The 14,615-nt window shown below is 43.3% G+C and overlaps 1 long non-coding RNA gene across 2 annotated transcripts in view; it reads right to left on the bottom strand.

The window, feature by feature from the left end:
• LOC132398354 (uncharacterized) overlaps window positions 1–14,615 on the bottom strand; it is a 98,754-nt gene that overhangs the window by 69,359 nt on the left and 14,780 nt on the right. For both annotated transcript variants that reach the window (XR_009513628.1, XR_009513629.1), the window contains exons 2-3: window positions 8,895–9,064; window positions 2,783–2,878 (exon numbers count right to left, since the gene is read on the bottom strand). This is a non-coding gene — a long non-coding RNA (uncharacterized LOC132398354). The remainder of the gene's footprint in view (window positions 1–2,782; window positions 2,879–8,894; window positions 9,065–14,615) is intronic.

Genomic DNA, 14,615 nt, shown 5'->3' with positions numbered 1-14,615 from the left:
AGGGAGCAGGTAGTGTACGGTCGTATGAACAGCTGGTTCTGGTTATATGGCAGACAACCTCTGAAGGATATTGATAATGGCTGGGGTCGCCCATTTTGTAAAGACACTGCCCCGAAGAAGGCAGTGGCAACCACTTCTGTCGGAAAATTTGTCAAGAACAATCATGATTGCCTATTTCATACGAAATGGCACATAATGAACAAATGAATCTAAGAAAGGATGAGTTGGCATTGGAGAGGGACTGAGGAGGATCACGAAAATGATCCCGGGAATGAAAGAGTGAACATATGATGGCTCACATTCTGTACTCATTGGAATTTAGGAGAATGGGGAAAAACCTAACTGAAACCTTTTGAATATTGAAAGGCCTAGATGGAGTGAATGTAGTGAGGATGTTCTCTATAGTGGGGGAGTCTAGGACAAGTGGGCACAGCCTCAGAAGACACAGATTTCCATTTAGAACAGAGGAATTTCTTTAGCCAGAGGGCTGTGAATCTGTGGAATTCTTTGCCATTGTTGGCTGTGGAGGCCAAGTCATTGGATATATTTAAAACAGAGGTTGATATGATGGAGAAGATCCTGAGAGGCAGGATTTACAGACAGACAGACTTACTTTATTGATCCCAAGGGAAATTGGGTTTCGTTACAGCCGCACCAATCAAGAATAGTGAAGAAATATAGCAATATAAAACCATAAATAATTAAGTAAAAATAAGTTAATCATGCCAAGTCGAAATCCAGGACCAGCCTATTGGCTCAGGGTGTCTGACACTCCGAGGGAGGAGTTGTAAAGTTTGATGGCCACAGGCAGGAGTGACCTCCTATGACGCTCAGTGTTACATCTCGGTGGAATGAGTCTCTGGCTGAATGTATTCCTGTGCCTAACCAGTACCTTATGGAGTGGATGGGAGTCATTGTCCAAGATGGCATACATCCTCTTTTCAGACATTTGGAGAGGTATAATGTGATTAGGAATATTCAGCATGGCTTTGTCAAGGGCAGGTCGTGCCTTATGAGGCTGATTGAATTTTTTGAGGATGTGACTAAACATATTGATGAAGGAAGAGCAGTAGATGTCGTGTATATGGATTTCAGCAAGGTATTTGATAAGGTACCCCATGCAAGGCTTATTGAGAAAGTAAGATATATGTACATGGAGCTTAGAAAAGTAGAGGGCTATAGGTAAGCCTAGTAATTTCTGAGGTAGGGACATGTAGGGACAACTTTGTGGGCCGAAGGACCTGCATTGTGCTGTACGTTTTCTATGTTTCTATGTTCTTGAAGTCCACCAAAGGTTACAGAGACAGGGCTGGAGAATGGGATTAAGAGGGGTAATAAATTAGGATGGAATGGCATAACAGATTCGACAGGCCGAATGACATAATTCTGCTCCTATGTTTTATGGTCTTATGGTCTTAAATGCAAAAGATTCTGCAGGTGCTGGGAATCTTGAGCAAGACACACAAAATGTTGGAGGAACTCAGCAGGTCAAGCAGCACTTATGGAAGGGAGTAAACAGACATTTAATTTCCTGTCAGACACAATCATAATCCGATAATATAACCCAGAAGGTGATGACTCAGCTTATTGTGACTGGCAACCAAAAACGGGTTTAACACACTTTCCAGTTGCTGGTCCTTTGCCAAGCAATTTATACTTCAAGAGTTTACAGGTATATCAGAAACATTTTGTGGGCTTCTGCCTTGGCCACCCTTTCAAGCAGTCATCTCCAGATGACTCATGGAAAGGAAAATATTTTCCTCAACCACCTCCTTCTGCCCATGATTTAAATGTATGTTCCCTAGTTATTGTAGAGGGAAATAGGTTCTTTCTTTCCACTGCCTCGATCTCTAATAATGTTTATTTCTCCCCTTTGCTATAAAGAAAACAACTCCATCCAATTAGTATCTCCTCATAACTATAATTCCCTTCTTTCCAATTGGTTGCAAAATATTGCAGAATATTTCAATCATGAACTCCCGATGGGCAAGGCTCCACAACAAGGCTCCCAGATGCGGACACATCACTTGAAAAAGCTGTTTGGTTCCACAGCATTAATGATGCAATATTCTCCGCTTCTGAAATTTGGTTCCATTTAAGGGTAAAAGATCCAAATTTTGAAAGTTTTGTCAAACAAGCTTGTGATTCTCTGAAATACCCTACCAGGGAAGATGGTGGAGGCTAGAAATTCCAGAGTATTAAGGAGGAAGGAGGCACAATTTGTAAGATTAAGGAATTGAGGGCAATGAGAAATTGGTACAGATGAGATGAAGCCAGGGTCACATCAGCCAAGATAATATGGAATGGCAGGACGGACTCGAGGGGCTTTGTGTCTTTCTACTTCAGGACCAATTAGCCCACACCACCTAATTACACCCATGTGACTAACTAACCTACTGATCTGTACATCTTTGGAACGTAGGAGGAAACCCACGCGGACATGGGGGGAATGTACAAACTCCTTACAGACAGTTGGTGGGAATTGATCCTGGGTCACCGGTGCTTTATTAGCGTACACTAAGCAGTAGCTCTATTTGTCATTTAGCTCATGACAGTTTCTACCTTGAGGAATGGAATCATGTTTAATTGTGAACTCTCAGCTGTCCCTTGTACGATTGGATTAACATCTAGGGTAAGCTCCCATTTCTTGCCCCGTTTCCTGACTTGCATATTCAATGTGAAAGTACACAGAAACAGGCTATGCAAGCCTCTACTCCCATACCAAACAGTTTACATTAATCCCATTTTATTCAAAAGTTTGAAGTTCAATTAAATTTCTTACCAAAGTACATTTATGTCACCATTATGCCACCTGAGATTTAAGTTCTTGCGGGCAATCACAGTAAATACAAAGAAACACAATAGGATCTATGGAAACCTGCACACGACAGAGATGGACAAACAATCAATATGCAAAAGACAACAAACTCTGCAAATACAAAAAGACAATAATAGTAATGTTAATAAAAGAATCAATAAGCAATGAATATCAACAACAATGAATATCAACAACATGAGTTGTAGAGTCCTTAAAAGTGAGTGTGCTGGTTATGGAATCAGTTCAGTGTTGGGGTGAGTGAAGTTATCACCTCTGATTACTCTAAATATTTGCATCATCAGCCCTCAGTTTCACCCACACACCTACACACTAGGGACAACTTACATCGGTCAACTATCCTACGAACCAGCACATAGAATCAAAGAGCCGTAGTGCACTTCATCACAGAAACAGGTCCTTTGGCCCACGTAGTCATGGTTGACCTGATTTTCTGCCTAGTTATATCTACCCACACTTAGACCATATCCTTCTAAATGCCTTCCATCCATGTACCACATCTACCACTTCTGCTGGCAGCTCATTCCACACTTCTGAGTGTAGAATTTCCCCCTCAGATACCCCTGAAATATTTAACCTTTCACTCTAAGCCTATTTCTGCTAGCTCTTCTCAGCCAACATGTATTGCCTACCTCCAGTTGCACTTAGGGTCACACAGCCCGGAGGCAGGACCTTCGGCCCATCTAGTCTACGCCAACGACCTTCTGCCTGCTCTGATCTACCTGCACCATATCATTTCAAACCCTCTGACCCATGTACTTATCCAAACTTAGAACATGAAACACTACAGCATAATACAGGCCATACAGTCCACAATGTTGTGCTGACCTTTTAACCTATTATAAAATCAATTTAACTCTTCTCTCCTACATAGCCCCCATATTTCTATCATCCATGTGCCTACTTAAGGGTTTCTTTAATGCCCCTTGTGTATCTGTCTTTACCACCACTGCTGGCAGCACATCACCACTTTCTGTGTAAAAATCATACCTATGATGTCCCCTATACTTTTCTCCAAACACCTTAAAATTATGCTCCCTTGTATTAGCTATTTCTGCATTGGGAAAAGGTCTCTGGCTATCCTCTCAATCTATGCCTTTTATCATCTTGTACAGCTTCATCAAGTCACCTCTCATCTTCCTACTCTCCAGGAGAAAAGCCCTTGCTTGCTCAACTTATCTTCATAAGACATGCTCTCTAATCCAGGCAGCATCCTGGCAAATCTCCTCTATACCTTCTCTAAAGCTTCTACATCCTTTCTATACTGAATTGACCAGAACTGAACACAATACTCCAAGCGTGGTCTAACCAGAGCTACGACATTACCTCGTGGCTCTTGAACTCAATCCTGACTGATGATGGTCAACACAGCATACACCTTCTTAAACACCCTGTCAACCTGCACGGCAGTTTTGAGGCTTCTCAGAATATTTGTCCCAGATGACCACTGCCTCAAGTCTCCAGAGTCACCTTTGGGATGTGGGAGAAAACTGGAACACCTTGGGGTATCCCAAGCAATCACAGGGAGATAGTACAATCTCCAAGGATCAAGGATCAATTCTATTCACCATACTGTATATTCGGAATTACTCGGAGTTTGCTGTGATGTGCTGATGTGACTTGCAACAAAAACAACTTTCAACAATTAGAAGGAATAAAGAATTGTATAAAAATAAAATTAGAGGTTAAAGTATAGATGTGGAATAAAATCTGCATCAATACATAAATATCAACATATACTGTAGTTACAATGCGAACAGCATCATAAGAAATTATTTAAAAGTGTAGTGAAGGGGTAATAGATAGTCAGGGCCGGGGCTAACTAGAATGGTTGGATAGATTAATTACCTGCAGGAATAAACTTTTAAAATAGTGTGTTTTTTGTTTTACTAGCGCTAAAGCATTTTCTTGAAGGCAGCTTGCAAGCTGGGTAGTGACCGCAGTGAATTTCCCTGCCCACCTCTTCGTCCTGGACACCTACAAGTCCAGCAGTGATTGTAGACTGCAGCTAGCAACTTTCTCCGCCGACCTGATATTTTGCTGTAGATTTTGTACATTATGAGAGGACGCTGCAGCAAACCAGATGGCAACGACTGGTATGAGGATGCTACCTACGACAGCAGTGTAGAATTGAACCAGAGCATTCTGGTGAAGACAGAATTTTACCAGTTGCTGTAAGAATTACATTCTCTGTTAATGAAAGAGATATGGTCCTCCCACATGAGGTCCTGTGAAATAATGATGCCCAGGAACCTGAATGTTGAAATGCTGCTGAACGTAGAGTTGTTGATGATGAGTGGATGGAGAGGAGACACATTAGTTGTGATTAGGACTGTGCTAGCTTGTTTAAGAACTCAACGGTTCCTGATGCTGGAAAGCTGAAGTACAAAGAGTAAATACTGGAAGTAGTTTGCAGGTTAGGCAGTATCACTGGAGGAGAAACAGAGGCAAAGTTTCCAGTCAACAATCTTTCATCAGAACCTGTACTGTGGAAGGAAATCAGAATAATTTGCTAAGCAACACACACAAAAAGCCGGAGCAACTCAGCAGGTCAGGCAGCATCTATGGAAATGAATAAACAGTCGACATTTCAGGTTGAGACCCTTCTTTAGAACTGGAAAGGAAGGGGGAAGACTCCAGAATAAAATGGAGGGGGAAGAGAAAGGAGGAAGTCTAGAAGGTGATAGGTGGAGCCAGGTGGGTGGGAAAGATAAAGGGCTGGAGAGGAAGGAATCTGATAGGAGAGGAGAGTAAATCATTGGAGAAAGGGAAAGAGGAGGGGACCCAGTGGGAGGTAATGGGCAGTTGAGATGAGGAAAAAGGCCAGACCGGGGAACAGAAGAAGAGAAGGGGCAGTGGGAAAAAATGGTTTTACCGGAAGGAGAAACCAGCATTCATGCCTTTGGGTTGGGAAGCTACCCAGAGGGAATATAAGGTGTTGCTCCTCTGCCTTGAGGATGGCCTCATCTTGGCACAAGAGGAGGCTGTGGGCTGTCATGTCGGAATGGGAATGGGAATTGGAATTAAAACGTTGGGCCACCAGGAAGCTCTGCTTTTAGTGGACGGAGCAGAGGTGCTCAACGAAGCAGTCCCCCCCCCCCCCCCAGTTTATGACAGGCCTCACCAATGAGGCCACATTGGGTGCACCAGACACAATGGACGACCCCAGCAGGTTCACAGGTCAAATGTTGTCTCACCTGAAAGGACTGTTTGGGGCCCTGAATGGAGGTGAGGGAGGAGATGACTGGCCAGGTGTTGCAATTTGGCTACTTGCAGGGCTAAGTGCCGGGAGGGAGGTTAGTGAGGAGCGATGAATTGACAAGGGAATCATTGAGGCATGATCCCTGTGAAAAATGGAGATCCCTTTTGAGATTGCGGAAGTTGCGGATGATGATGTGTTGGATGTGGAGCCAATGGGGTGGAAGGTAAGGACAAGGGAAGCTCTATCACTGCTAAGGCGGTGGGAAGATGGGTGAGCGCACAGATGTTTGGGAAATGGAGGAGATACGGGTGAGGGCAGCATCAATGGTGGAGGAAGGGAAACACTGTTCTTTGAAGAAGGGGAACATCTCTGACGTCTTGGAAAGGGAAACCACATTCTGGGAGCAGATGCGGCAGAGACGAAGGAACTCAGAAAAGGAGGCAGGCTGCAAAGAGGTTTAATCAAATAGTAGAGTCAATACTTTGCTGCTGTTTGGAAGCCAGACAAGAGCAGATGCTCAGCATGGTCAGCGCTGGAGGTTGGATTGAACCCCGGTCACTGGAGTTCCATGGGCTGGGCTGCACTGCATCCTGTCACATCAATATCCTTCTCAACCTCCTCTCCCGCTGAAGATAATGGAACTTGACTGGGTATTTAAATCTGTCCTTCCCTGAGGTCAGATTTATTTTACAAGGCACACAGTTGTCAGCAGAAACGTAAAGAAAGATTACACTGGAGAATTCCAAGCTGCATTATACATCAAACAGCAAAATCATCTGATAATATGATCATAGCAACAAGCCATTGTTTGCTGTCCAACAGTGAAACTAATGGCCCCCGCCTCTGTTTATTTGTAGAAAACTAATCAACTCCAGGCAAGGAATAAAGCAGAATTTAAAACTGACTACACCTCCACTGTAAAACTTAGAGATGAAAGAAGTTCCATTTCCTTGTCCATTGCTAAGGCCCTCTAAACGTAACAACAATTTGCACAAAAAGCATCTTTAAACATGGTCAGAATACAAGGACATCCCTTTAAAATAGTGATGAGGAGGAATTTCCTTAGCCATCTTTAGACAGCTGTGGAGGCCAACTCATTGGGTCTATTTAAAATAGAGGTTGATAGGCTCTTGATTAGTAAGGGTATCAAAGGTTATGGGGAGAAGGCAGGAGAATGGGTTTGAGAGGGATAATAAATCTGCCATAATGAAATGGCGGAGCAGACTCAAGGAGCCAGATGGCCTAAATCAGCGCCTTTCAGGCCCATGGCCAACATCTCAAGTATTTCACTGTAGGGTTAACAGAGAAAATGATTGGCATTGTGAGCTCCAAAGGAAGGTAAACAAAAACCATAAGACCATAGGACACAGGAGCAGAATCATACCATTCGGCCCATCAAGTCTGCTCTGATTGTGTTTTTCCTCTCAAACTTATTCTCCATGTAAATTTATCCTGCTTTCTCCATGTAACCTTTGACACCCCTGCTAATTGAGAACCTATCAACCTCTGCTTTAAATATACCCAATGACTTGGTCTCCACAGCTGACAGTGGCAATGAATTCCCCAGATTCACCACACTTTGGCTAAAGAAATCCCTCCTCTTCTTTGTTCTAGAGAGATGTCTTTCTATTCTGAGGCAGTGCCCTCTGCTTCTAGACTCCCCACTATAGGATATACCCTCTCCGTGTCCACTCTATCTAGGCCTTTCAATAGTCAGTTTCAATAAGATTCCATCTCATCTTTCTGAACTCCAGCAAATACAAGCCCAGAGCTAGTTGTCAAACGCTCCTCATATGTTAACCCTTTCATTCCTGAGATCACTGTCTTAAACCTCATCCAGACCCTGTCCAATGCTAGCACATTCTTTCTTAGATATGGGGCCCAAAACTGCTCACAATGGCCAAGTGCAGTGTGACCAATGCCTTATAAAGCCTTAGCATTACATCCTTACTTTTATATTCTAGTCCTCTCAAAATGAGTGCCTTCTATGCCACCCACTTAAACGGCAAGTTAACCTGTAGGGAGTCCTGCATGAATTCCTTTGCACCTCTGACTGTTGAATTTCCTCCCCGTTTAGAAAACGGTCTATGCATTTATTCCCTCTACTAAAGTGCATGACCATACACTCCCCTACACTATATTCCATCTTACACTTCTTTGCCCATTCTCACAACCTGTCCAACTGTTTCTGTACTCTCCCTGCTACCTCAACACTACCTGGCCCTCCACCTATCCTCATATCATCCAAAACTTGGTGAAAGGGGTGGGTTTAAATGAGGGAAAGGCATAAAGTTACAGAAGGTAAGGGCTTCAGGAGCATTATGCCCTTGTACTGAAGGCAAAGCCAGCACATTTGGAGCTGTCAAATCCATGGATGATCCAAGAAGGCTGCATTGGAGGAGCGGAGATATTTTGGAAGATTATCAGTCCAGAGGAAATAGTTAGGCAGCTGTAAAACCTCAGATTCAGATTCAAATTTAATTATCACATGTACATCAAAATATAAAGTGAAATGTGCCTTTTGAGTTAACAACTAACACAACCAAGGAGGTGCTGGGGACAGCGTGCAAGTGTTGCTACACATTTCTGCACCAGTATAACATGCCCAGAATATTTTGTGGAACAACAGAAGCAACAATAACAAGAAAGACAACAGCAAACTGAGCCCTTTTCCCATCCCTCCCACTCCCCACCCTCTCACCACACACACACACAGACAGGACTTCAAATCTAGGGCCATATGACCATTAAATTCCGTCTGTTGATTCGCTCCACAGTTCCATCACGGCTGATTTAATTTCCTTTTCAATCTCATCCTCCTGCCTACCCCCATAACCTTTGATGCCAAGAACCTACCAGTCTCTGATAAGCTGCCTCCCGGCCTCCAGTCCTCAGCTCTACACTTTCAGTCTCGCAGGCATTGGCCTTCCAACTTCAGTCTTCATCTCAGGACTCTCTGATCATAGGTTTGACTTTTAGGTCTTGAACCTCTGACCATGGTGACCCTGACCTTCATGCCTCCTTGGCTGTGGAGAAATTTGAAAGGAAGGCTGAGAATTTAAAAATTAAAATGATTTGGCAGACATGTACTTGATGGGCAGAAGAGCCTCTTCGGTGCAGTAGATTTTTTGGTTAAACCACTGTTGATCAACAAGCAGGGTAATGATGGGTGGGACGAGCTGGACACTGAATTGATATTTTAAAAAACAGATAATTAGCTCTATAAAGTATTATTCCAGAGTTTTTATAAACACACGAATTTCTACAGATGCTGGAAATCTTGAGAAATACACACACACAATGCTGGAGAAACTCAACAAGTTAGGTAGCATCCATGGAGATGAATAAACAGAGATGTTGCAGACCAAGACCTTTCATCAGTTGATATTATTGACTGAACAACACCTCTTTTTCTGACAAAAGGTCACCATCCTGACGAAGGGTCTCGGCCTGAAACGTTGACTGTACTTCCTATAGATGCTGCCTGGCCTGCTGTGTTCCACCAGCATTTTGTGTGTGTTGCTTGAATTTCCAGCACCTGCAGATTTCCTCGTGTTTACCTCATTTTCTGTCTGGGTAGTCTTTAAGCTGATGGGATGAGTATTGATTTCTCTAACTTTCGGTAATTTGTTCCTCTCCCCCCCACCCACACTCATTTTCCATTCCCCATTCTGGTCACCCTCTCACCCCTTTCTCTTTTCCTCACCTCCCCATCAACTCCCTCTGGTGATGCTCCTCCTTCCCTTTCTCACAGAGTCCACTGTCACCTCCTACCAGATTCCTTCTTCAGCCCTTGACCTCTTCCACCTATCCCCTCCCAGCTTCTTACTTCACCCTCCTCACCTGGTTTCACCTATCACCTGCCAGCTTGTACTCCTTCCCCTCCCTCCACCTTCTTATTCTGAATTCTGCCCCCTTCGTCTCCAGTCCTGGTGAAGGGTCTCGGCCTGAAACATCGATTGTTTATTCATTTCTGTAGATACAGCCGGATCTGTTGAGATTTTGTGTGTGTTACTGTGGATTCCCAGCACCTGTAGAATCTCTTGTGTTTATAATCAGAAATTCTGCTTTGGGATTTATTTACAATTTGCATTTTTCAATAGCTGATGAGAATTACTGATTAAAAGTAGCGACAAAATACATTGGGCAAGTAATTGCAGTAAAAAGAGGAGATGCGTGAGGATGGTGCAAGGCTGGACAATCGCAGACACACCAAAGATCCCACAGATGCTGGAAATCCTGAGAAACACACAAAATGCTGGAGGAACTCAGCAAATCAGGCAGCATCTATGGAGGAGAATTAAAAAAGAACTTCTACTCCTCCTAATTCCTTATTCTGGCTTCTTCCTCCCTTCCTTTCCAGACCTGATGAAGGGCCTCAGCCCAAGAGATCGACTGTTAAATACTGCTGAGTTCCTCTTAATTTGTGTTCCAGAGATTTTAATTTGCTTGCTGTCTGCATCATTAGTGTGCAGCGAGATTTCCAATACACTTCTTGCTCCTTGAATTTGTTTCTGCTCTCTGCAGTATCTTGTCCACTGTGACAGTGGATGAGTCACCGCATGTCAGAGTGAGTCATCTAAACAGCACAGCTCTGAGACAAACACTCATCACAACGTTTCTGATAAATGAAAATGACATTTGAATGAAAATGAATAAAATTAATGAAGGCTACTATTTGTGACTTGCTCTCCCTCATTTCTCCACTGCATTTCACTTCACTCTCATAGATTCAAAAAGCTATAAAGCATGGACACGACCCTTCAGCCCAACAAGTCAATGCTGACCAACGTCCCTATCAATGCTAATCGTTTTTGCCTTTATGAGGAGAAATTTTTTTAGCAAGAGGTGGTGAATCCGTGGAATTCATTGCCACAGATGGGTGTGGAGGCAAAGTCATTGAGTATATTTAAAGCAGGGTTGATAGGTTCTTAATTAGTAAAAGTGTCAAAGATTACAGGGTGAAAGCAGTAGAATGGGGTTGAGAGGGATAATAAATCTGCTATGATGGAGCAGTAGAGCAGACATGATGGGTTGAATGGCCTAATTCTGCTCCTACGTCTCAAAGATTTGGCCCATATCCCCTAAGCCTTTCCTCTTCGTGTACCTGTTCAAATGTCTTGAAAACATTGTAATTGTGCTCACCTTGGCCAGTTCAGTTGATGTTGTTCCACTATCCTTTCTGTGAAAAACTTTCAGATTCCCTTTAGATCCTCCCCATCCCACCTCAAACCGAAGCTTTCCCTACCCTGGGAAAAAGCCTATGACCATCTTCTCTATGTATACCCCTCGTAGTTCTATAAAGTTCTATAAAGTCGCCCCTCAGCCTCTTTCCCTCCAGGAAAACTGTCCCAATCTATCTCATTTGTTTGGCTATATTGTCATACTTGTAACCCACACAGAGCTCCTGGGCACCATGTTCAGAGCTGATATTTGTAAGGACATATAAGCATTCTCTACCATTGAGATGTACACTTTTAACACACCTATCATTGCTTTGGTTTGTTCAACGTCAACTTTATACTATGTGTATAGTTGTCATTCAACTATACACATGTATGTAGCTAAACGAAATATCGTTCCTCTGGGGCCAAGGTGCAAACTACAATACATACAGTCACACACCCATATATTATGTTATTTTACTTGAAACTCTGCTGGTTTCCTTGGCTGTGCAAGTCCAGGGAAGACACTCTCTGATCCCGCCAAACCAGTGAGATTGAGACGGCTCTCTCACCAGAAACCCCGGTTTGTGTGGATGTCATGTAATTTGTAACCCTGTTACAACTCAGTGCCATGAAACACCAGACAGCACACTGTATACAATTAAAGGAATTATATATATGAATCTTAACTAAAGGGTTAGTGAAGAAAAGAAAAAACAAAAAGGGCCCATTATAATTAAACAGTCAAATATGCACCAGTTGGAGATCAATTCACTGACCCTCTGTTGATCTCAGCGTCTGGTTCCATCAAATCACAATCTCCCCACTGGGTTGTATCCTACCACCAGTTCTGTCCAGCATCTTCTCTCTTCATCTCTCACCAAACAAAGTACCCAGCTCACATTCCAAAGCACCCGTTCTCTCTAACCATTACCCCAACACTGCTTCCACAGAAAGACCATTACATTAGCAGTGAAACTTTTCCCAGGGTATTACCTACTATTAATGAAGTGTTTCTTTAAATTTAATAATGTAACTCAGGTACTTACAGGTGCCAATCTGCACATTAGATTCAAGATTCAAAGATTGAAAGTACATTTATTATCAAAGTATGCAGCACACAACCCTAACATTCGTCTTCCTCACAGACAGCCATGAAACAAAGAAAACAGTGGAACCCTTTCAATGAAAAACATCAATCCCTCCCCACACATAAAAAAAATTACGCAAATGGCCACAACAAAAAAAATGAGTGAGAAACACAGAGTATAAAACATAACATTGAAAGATTCCAGGCATACTCAGTTCAGCTCAGTGTTTGATATTTGCAGGCTGCCCGGATTCAAAATCACCAAAAATGGCAACAAAAAAACGAGCAGCCAATAACGAGGAACACATCATAATGTGAATTACAGAGTCCAACCCACAAACCGCATTGATTAAATATACTGGCTGGGTAGCTCCAACCTGATGGCATGAACATTGACTTCTCTAACTTCTGTTAATCCCCCTCCTCCCTTTCTTACCCCATCCTTGTTATATTTAGTTTTCTCCCCCTCCCCCTTTTTTTTCTCTCTCTCTGCCCATCACTCTGCCTGTTCTCCATCTCCCTCTGGTGCTCCCCTCCCCCTTTCTTTCTCCCGAGGCCTCCCGTCCCATGATCCTTTCCCTTCTCCAGCTCTGTATCCCTTTCGCCAATCACCTTTCCAGATCTCAGCTTCACCCCACCCCCTCCGGTCTTCTCCTATCATTTCGCATTTCCCCCTCCTATTTTCAAATCTCTTACTATCTTTCCTTTCAGTTAATCCCGACGAAGGGTCTCGACCCGAAACGTCGGCAGTGCTTCTTCCTATAGATGCTGCCTGGCCTGCTGTGTTCCACCAGCATTTTGTGTGTGTTGCTTGATTAAAGCTTGCCCAAGATGCGGAACTCCTGCACCATCTACCAACGGTATCGAAGGAGAGACTGTGATGAGCAGCCGCAAGTGTTGTCATGCTTTCGGCACCAACGTAGCACGGCCACTACTCACTAACCCCAACCACATCAGGGTTAGTGTGCTCCGAGCACCAGTCTGCTCCACAATTCAACAATGGCTGATGTATTATGCCAATCAATCCCATTCTCCTGCCTTCTCCCTGCAATCTTCAACCCCCTTACATATCAACATCCGCTTTAAATATACCAAATGACTTGGTGTCCACAGCCATCAGTGGCAATGAATTCCACAGATTCACTACCCTCTGGCTAAAGAAGTTCCTCCTCATCTCCATTCTAAATGGACGTCCCTCTATTTTGAGGCTGTTTTGCCCTCTGGTCCTGGAGTCAATCACGACAGGAAACATCCTCTGCACATCCGCTTTATCTAGACCTTTCAATATTTGAAAGGTTTCAATGAGATCCCTTTTATTCTTCTAAACCCTTCCATGACCTTATTTTATTTTTATTTTATAACGTAGTTCAGGTACATTAAATGCGTCAATCTACGCATAGTAATCTCACACCACCAGTGATAACGGGTTTGAAATTCACTTGCTGTTATTTGAACTCATTGCACATCACAGGAACTGTCTTTTGCGTATCACTACTGGAACTCCTTTCTCGTGACTCTATCTCCCTTTTATTGAGTTTTTTTTTCTAGTGTGTCTACAAAGTGTAAATTTAGCAATGACTGATAGGTATGTTACAGTTTAAAGAATGTCTGTTCTCAGTCAGGTGTGGAACAACACAGAGGGCAAGAATAACACAGGGCAGTGGAGGTGGGCTATCAGTGGGAGCAACTGAATCCTTTGTTGTTTGTTTGACAGGAATAACAGCATTGCTGGCTTATGTGTCTCAAGTATTGTGTGGGCACAAAAATGATTTTTTAAGCACAATATGTTTTTTTAATTGTATGAGTCACTTACACCTCCAGTCTGATACATGCTGATCCACCCATTCTGCGTCCTCAGCCCCCATGAAATGGGAATTTGGACCCACAGGTAACACTAGAGGCACAATTGCAAGCTGCATGGAGTGTGAACTTGCCAAATTAACATAAGAAATGGGAGCAGGAGTCAGCCATCTGGCTTGTCAAACCTGCTCTGCCTGTCAATAAGATCATGGCTGATCTGGCCACGGGCTCAGCTCCAACTATCTACCTTTTCCCCAAAACCCTTAATTTCCCTACTATGCAAAAATCGGTCTAACCGTGCCTGATATACAATGCACGTGCCAAGTTTGAAGTCGCACACATGGACAGCTTTCCAATAAAGTTCATTTGTTTTTGTTTGGAGATAGAGGACGGTAACAAGACTTTCTGCCCCAATCAACTGCACCCATGTGACCAACTAATCTACAAACCCTGTACGTCTTTGGAATGGAGGCGGAACTCAGAGCACCACAAGGAAACCCATACGGACACAGGGAGAATTTA

Source organism: Hypanus sabinus, chromosome 8 (assembly GCF_030144855.1).
Source record: "Hypanus sabinus isolate sHypSab1 chromosome 8, sHypSab1.hap1, whole genome shotgun sequence".
Taxonomy (NCBI): Eukaryota; Metazoa; Chordata; class Chondrichthyes; order Myliobatiformes; family Dasyatidae; genus Hypanus; species Hypanus sabinus.
This window is presented reverse-complemented; position numbering and strand designations above follow the sequence as displayed.